Raw genomic sequence first — 7741 nt, forward strand, 5'->3', positions numbered from 1 at the left:
GGTATGTATTATTAGCATTATTCTTCCGACGTTTGATTTCTTTTTAATTATAGGAAATGCGTTTTTCTAAGATACATAAACTTTTGGGATTGACATCTTTAATCAAAGTTCTTATTAATGTATTATTGGAGATCAAGATAGAGCATCAATTAACATCACGCGAGTGGGCATACAGAATATTAAAATTGAACAAGCTCGAAAACAATTATGCATAGTCTATAAACATGAACAACGTTTCCTTACATTATCGAACGATGTTCTTTACCAAGAGAAAGATTCAGATCACGTAACTGACAAGGACCGATGTACGTGCATCAATTTTTTAAGCAAGAGCTTTGGTAGCAATGGACGTTCCGTTTTTGAAATAATAATACGCTTAAATTACGCAACATCAATTATCCTTTCCTTTATAATTCCCTTTTAAGATTTTATTTACAAGCTGTAATGACTGCGTTTTCCGGCACAGAGAGTGCAATCAAATTCCCTTTCATCGGTTTTATTTGCAAACTGCACTAATTACTGTTTTGTACCGTCGAATCAAATTTTCGCCAGTTTACAAATCCCTAGTACCTTTGTATTGCTTCACCGTTTAGAACACTGTTATTTTCTAAAAAAGAAACATGTATGCCATTGACAAATTATGCGATCTATGCGCATTCATTGAAACTTGAAGATGGTATACATAGCGATAATAGAATTCCTATTTATATTTACACACCTTTCCTTGCATAAAATACGGAGTTGTTAATAACTGATAGATCGCGATTCATTTGGAAAACGTTGCAGGGAATGTGAGATGAGATGACTTGCAATATTCGTAAATGATGCGGTGGTATTCGTTAATTGATAGACTACCGAGAAAAAACGAATAAGAGCGTGACATGTTTTATCGCGGTACCTTTCGCAAAATTAAACAGCGGCAGCAATAATGGAGTAAATAAATAATAGAATCGTGTGCTCGTTCCATTTTGCTAGCGTATTAATAATTCCGTTAACAACCTATCAACATTTGCCCAACGACCGACGGAGAAATCATACGGCCACTAGAAACACACTTTCCTCTTATTTACTTCGTTCTTTATTTCCGCGATTCAAAGCGAAAAGCGTGATCCAACACCCTTGGGATTGAAGAAAGTAACAACCCAGTCGATGTAAAATGTAAGTAGACTTTCCAGCCGCGAACGAGCAAGTTGTGAAATTTTCTGCCACAGTACTGCAAAAATGGCTCGGCCCCGGAGAGACATCAGCGAAACTTTCAATAATTTTATAAGTTACATGCAGACTGCAAATTTTATGCAAAAGTAAAACATTTGTGGCATCAGTTTAATTTTGAACATATGAGCATGTACAAGAGAGAATATCTTTTACCTCTGTTCAAAAATAGATTAGCAAATATCAAATTACGAGTGTCTGACCGCAGTTGGCTAAATTACTTTAGAATTATGTCGCGTGCGCAACAAGACGTTTAAATCGTAATCGCGACGCCTAAATCGCTTATAATTGACTATCCGTGTGATTTGGTATCGGCACGATTGCGTTCGTGGGAGTACAAAGCCCGCGGGCGAGACAAAGGGAGGAATCGGGATGGAATGGTCGGATAAAGGTTCGGAAAGAGAAATGAATGGAACACGGCTGGGAGGCGAGGAGCTGCATCGAGAATCGAGAGCATTTACCTGCGAGTTCTAATCAGCAAATTTACCGCGAGAAGTTCGCCGCGATATCTTTCTTCTTGACGGACGAAAGACCGGAATACGTAATTCGCGGCGATAGAGACGGTAGGGAGGACGGGCTGAGGAAGGGGATGGAACGCAGCCGGATTGCAGAGACGGAATAAAATGTTTCTCCCGGGTGCGCGGCAATAAAATTGCAATGGCAAGACGGTGCCACGGATTTCCCGCTGCCATACGGCGTCTAGTTTCGTAGAAAAACACAGGAAGAGATCTATGTTCTCCAATCGTCCACCATCTTTTGTCAATCTCTGATCCTTTCGTTTTAAACGATAACAAGACTTCTTCTACTGGAACGGACAGATTCTTGATTCGTTGAAAAAGTTATTAAATCTCATGCATGAAACATACAAAGGAAGAATGAAGTTCGATGACATTAAAGGGAACGTGATTTGCGTAAGCATCGAGAAACTGTTATCAATGATGAAAAACGTCGGGGAATCAGAAAAGACTCCTGTGTACAAACAGAAAGTGGTTTTAATAACAACGTGAAAAAAAGAAAAAAGCATTTACTCGTCCAACACGTTTATCCACTTTGATACAAAAGGTGGCATGCATAATACAGTTAAATCCGATCCTCTCTCGCTTTGTCATGCAACAAGAGCGTCGAAAGTCTGCGGCGGAACGTTAATAGATTCAATCGAGTTTCTTTTGCGAGTGAAATTCGTCAGCCACTCGAAACTTGCTGCAAAGGTGATCGAATCTCTGCTTCTCCTCGAATTAGCCAGCGTGGGAAACCGAGGAGCATTAAAAGGGAAGCGTACAAAAACGTTTCCCATTAAGAGTGTCACGAGTGCTGACAGGAAAATGCAGGAAGGACCAAAAAAATTGGAAAACTGATATTTTACTGATAAAAAAAATGTTTCACCTGATACCGTCACGCTTCAAATTGCTTTTGTATGCGTCGAGAGAATTCTCAACCTATGCTTTATAATTATTTTCAATTTGATAATGTCGCAAACATTTTCACCCTCTTTTACAGTGTAAAATTATAAATCATAAACATTGATTTCTTAGATTCGTTGCATAAGTGTACGCTGTTCTTCTAATAAGATGTGTCGCTTGGAAAAAAGATTGGGAACACTGAAACCGTAAAGGGAAAGAGGAGTTTCCCCTGTGGCGTGTTCTCCCGGTTTGAAACAGGCCGTCGATACTGTTGCCAGTTTTTCCAGAGGAAGCCTCTGAAAGGGGCCCCGGTGTTAAGTTATTGCCGGTTCAGGTATACACGCGTTCCTGATGCAAGCCCCGACGAGAACCGGCTCCTTTTTGATGCCGAGCCTCATAATGCGGGGAACCGGCTTGAAAGGGCGGAATGCAGGTCGAGCTTAGAGGGAACCGGGCGCAGGGTGTTAATGAATTATAGATAGACCGTTGAAAGGAAACGAAAGAGAGATCCTCTTCGCTACTCATATGGAGAATCCAGAGCCTCGGTTGCATCTCCTCTTTTTTATGGTAACCAATCCATTCCGATTCTCTTTTTCTTCATCACGCGAGAATCTGTGTAAAGGGCTCGAGGGAAACCTTTTTGATGAATGCAATAACATTATGTATGTTGAATTGAAACATTTACAGAATAAAAATAAGGGATATTATTTTATGCATTTCGACGCTTTGTACGCCTTCAATTGCTGTTACTTTTTTGCCAGGGGTTATAAGAGGAAAATGTGGATAACAAGTAATGAAACGAAAATAAGGTTATTATGATCAGAGACGTGGGCGAAGCGTTCGATGCGTTGATTTACCGTTTCGATTATAAACAGCATCCACCGGCAGGTATTACGGTTATCGCGTTTGTGTATCAAACCCGATAATAACGTATAAGCGCTTGGACGTCGATTGATACACGGTCAGTGTTATGGTTTATTGTGTCGAATCATTTTCGACTGAATCCAACTGTTTTTGGACTAAAACCAGATTTACCGGATCATTTCCAACCTTTTCAATCAAAGAATCTGACAAATATTCCATTAATTGAAAAATTATTATAAATCATATAGTTGCAACCGTGTAATGAATAATACAAAATAGTCCGTTTAATAAAATTGGGACACAGACGAGAAAATTCATTAGAATTTGTTCAGTTATACAACTACAGAATTTATAGAGAATAGGTGTCACTGTTCTTAATGTACACGCGTGTAAATTGAACCGTTGGAATAGTCGGAATATCGGGATCGGTATGAATTTTGTGAAGCCTCGATAATTTCATCGGTCATCGTCGATACCGTGAAATAGCTCGGTTCCAGTTGGGAGGGTCAGACGGGTGTTCGCATTCCTGTAACGATCCGTTATATGAGACCGAATTGCACATTACAGCGGAATCGTAACAACGAATCGGGACCGGGCGTTTAACGTGACAATAAAATCCGGTTCGTCCGGTGCTCAGGAACAATACCCGAACGACTCCCGGCCCTCGATCGTTAATCCCATTGAAACGAAAATTCCGCTTCCCCTCCTGCACCATGTCGCTACTCCTTGGATCTCGAATTTCCGAAAGTTTTATGCACGCTCGCGTGGCGCCCGGGCATCGAGAGGCCATCGTCGCGAAATTAAACGATAAATCAGTAAATCGTTTCGCAGAGAAGTGATTAGTGCCGGCAGTAAAGTCGCTGGAGGGGGTGCCGAATTCCATCCCCTCGGTCCTCGACTTCCGTCTTAATTCAGGCTGTTGCTGGCTACGAACTTCGCGATAACTACGACTCCGAGTAAATGAACACCCATCTCTCTACCTGAACGTTAAAACCATTTTCTTTCGACAAATATTACTTTCATACTAAATCACAGGCCACGTCTTTCATGTAAAAAAAGTTACTTTATGGATTATTATATCGAATATTATATGAAACACTTATTTTCATTTTTTATCATATTCATGGGCGAGAGTGTGCAATCCAAATAAGATAATCGATGGCACGAAGCAGATTTCAAGGTATCGTAATTTTTTACTCAACACGCGAGGTTGCACTCAATCGAGGGAAGACAAATCGATAGACAATTTTCGAAGAACGCGTTTTCTTTTCGAGTCAGTTCCTCCTCTTGATTGCCAACTGGTTACGGATTGGCGACATATTGCGGGATAGTTTTCACCCCGAATCGGTCGACCGCGAAAACTCACCGAGACGTGAAACGAAAATATGTACATACAATGTTTCCGTTACGATTCTCAAGTGATTCGACATCTGACACACTCCATTGTCCCGTAACATTTTCAATTTGGGAACGTCTGTCAGTTCGAGCAAAACGGAGGAAAACCCATATGCACAATTCTTCTAGTAATCATTTAGAGTAAATGGATTCGAAGTACCATTTCAAATGATCCATTATATGTTTCTTTTATTATTATATCAATTACTAATGGAGAAATTGTATCAATTATTGCATGGATATGAAATTGTAATTATTACATTTTCGCAGCGTATGATACAAATGGGTTAACATTTTCAATTTCGCAAAATGTTCGCCAGTTCGAACAAAAGGGAGTAAGTTAATGTTTCCGTTTTCACAAAACTGGCAGTTCTGCGATATTTAAAGGAAAAAAAAAAAAAACAGGTGGTTCAAAGGCTTCGGGCATAACAATAGGGCCGAGCGTTTTCGCTTTGCTTTCAGATAGCGTTTCACCATTGTGCTTTTTTTTCGGGAAACCGCTATGACCGAAAATAATCTCGACTCCGTCGAATTGACGCGAGGCGGAGGCCGAAAGAGGGGAACTGGACGAAGTTTAAGCTTCATTCAGGCTGCTCAGTGAATTCGAAATTGACCCATTATCCTGTCGCTTCGTTGCGCAAAAGAGCACGTTTGTCGTCGAAATGACGTAGACGTGATTCGATTCTCGAACACGGTTCCAGTGATCTGCGAAAACTCGGATATTTTCCATTTAAAAAAAGAACCATCGATCGTTTTAACGATTTCCCTCCGGCGTTCGTCTCGAAAGTCGATTTAGAGACTCGAAAATAATTATTATACACATTGCTTGCATTCTTCGTATATATTTATATTGCATTATGTTAATTTATTTAATCTACTAATTGCCAGATGTAGATTTTCATCTTCGCATGAATGAAGAATTAAAATTGCAGCAACTATCATTACGTTTTGATCTTACATTAGTCGATTGAAATTGGAAGCAAAGGTCGACTCGTAATTTTCGTCAACTCCGGAGAGTAATTACGATTAATTAACGGGGGGATAGGGAGAGAAAGTGTGCAATCTGACGTCCTGCAAAATAATAACCGTCGCGCGGAAAGCTTGAACAATATCGTTGTTAATGGAGGTTTCGCGAAAAGTTTGCGAGTCAAGGAGAACAAGGATGGTGCAGGCAAGGTGAATAGAGAAGGGAAGAAAGAACGCTGCAACCTTAGAAGCGCAATTAAATTAAACGACACTGGGTCGGACGGTTCTTACGTTGTAATCGTCCTTTTAATTACGCTCGTAATTAACCAGCCGTAATTGATTTACGCGCTCGATGTATGTATACATGCATATGTAATATGTATTGAGATTAAGTAATTGGACCGTGATGGAAATATTTCAATTAGAGCTTGCGATCTACCTAATTAATTACTATTTCCGATTAGAAATAAATCATATTGAGAAAAATATCATCAACCAGATATTGGGAGATGGTAAGAAAAATCGACTGTTGAATTCACCTTTTCGAGTACCTCATTAATTCTCGGATGCGCATTTAATTTTGTATCTCGTAAATCAGCGGCTCTAATTTAAATCTGCAATCGCGTGAAAAAAGGAATGAAATCGCGAGATCCATTCTGTTTAATCGCAGCTTCAGAATCGTCTTCGTTAATGAAATTACATTGTTTATCAAATCGATTCATTCGCATAAATTCTCACGGTGTTAACGCGTGTCGTTTAATTATCGAAAATTTCTGCAGACGCAATGGCAAAAACTCAGTTGTAATTCTCACATTTTTCCAGCAAATACTTTACTGGAAAGTTGTCTCATTCAACGTGGAACCTCGTATCCTAAATCGTAAAGCTGACCCAACCTGCGAACAGGAATTAACGCTAGTATGAGATAAGAGAATACGGGTAATTAATGCTAGCATCGTTTATGACTGGAATAACTGAACAACTTTTCGTCTCTCGTCTCTCCTCTCCACTCGTACCTAAAATATATATATTTGTCTAAAGTACGGCTATACAGTCGTTTTACATTGAAAAATAACTATGTTCACATACGTTAACCTACGCAGAAATGTATTACACTTTTCATGTGTATTCACATTCTTCGTTTCTCCCTTTCACAAAAATATTATTTCATCCGTGCATAGAGCACTCATGCTTTGATATACTTGTTTCGTCTAATCACGTCGCTTTCACGCCAATTTTAAGATAGCTGAGAGTGCAAACTGGATTAATCTTATCCAAATCGTATACAAAATCAATAACATACCGTGATTGGGAAAAAATACTGAGATTCGAGCGAGATGAAATGAATATAGCCACAGACTACTACGAATAGACCCATCAATCAATGTATTTTTTTAATCTTTCATTCGCTGAACCTCTAACGCTCACTGACACCAAAGCCCTTTATTGAAATCGATTTTACGACTGTTAGGAATCTAACGTAAGTGCATTTACAACATACATAAATTTTTATTAATAAATTAATGGAAAAAGATCTGGATATTTTTATTTCACGATCGTTGAACAAATGACCAATCCTGGAGGTGGATATTTAAAATCAGTGGTCATATGTGGACTGATCAATAGAGGAGGAGAATGATCTTGCGCAAGGTCATTTCGGTTGTTGCGTTTGTAGGGAAACTGGACTCACTCTCGTATATTCGCATGATCACAATCATATTTCTCTAGTTTTCCAATATTACTGCAGTAGGTAGTAATAGTTCTTTAAGGATGTATTGGCTATACAGTCAATCCGAAAAGTTTATGTACCTTAGAAAAACGCATTTTCTATAATTAAAAAGAAATCAGACATCGGAAGAATAATGCTAATAATAAATAGCTACGTGCTAAAAAGTATAGATGGAAAT

The sequence above is a fragment of the Ceratina calcarata genome, unplaced genomic scaffold, assembly GCF_001652005.2.
Source record: "Ceratina calcarata isolate Rehan_Ccalc_2016 unplaced genomic scaffold, ASM165200v1 scaffold44, whole genome shotgun sequence".
Lineage (NCBI taxonomy): Eukaryota > Metazoa > Arthropoda > Insecta > Hymenoptera > Apidae > Ceratina > Ceratina calcarata.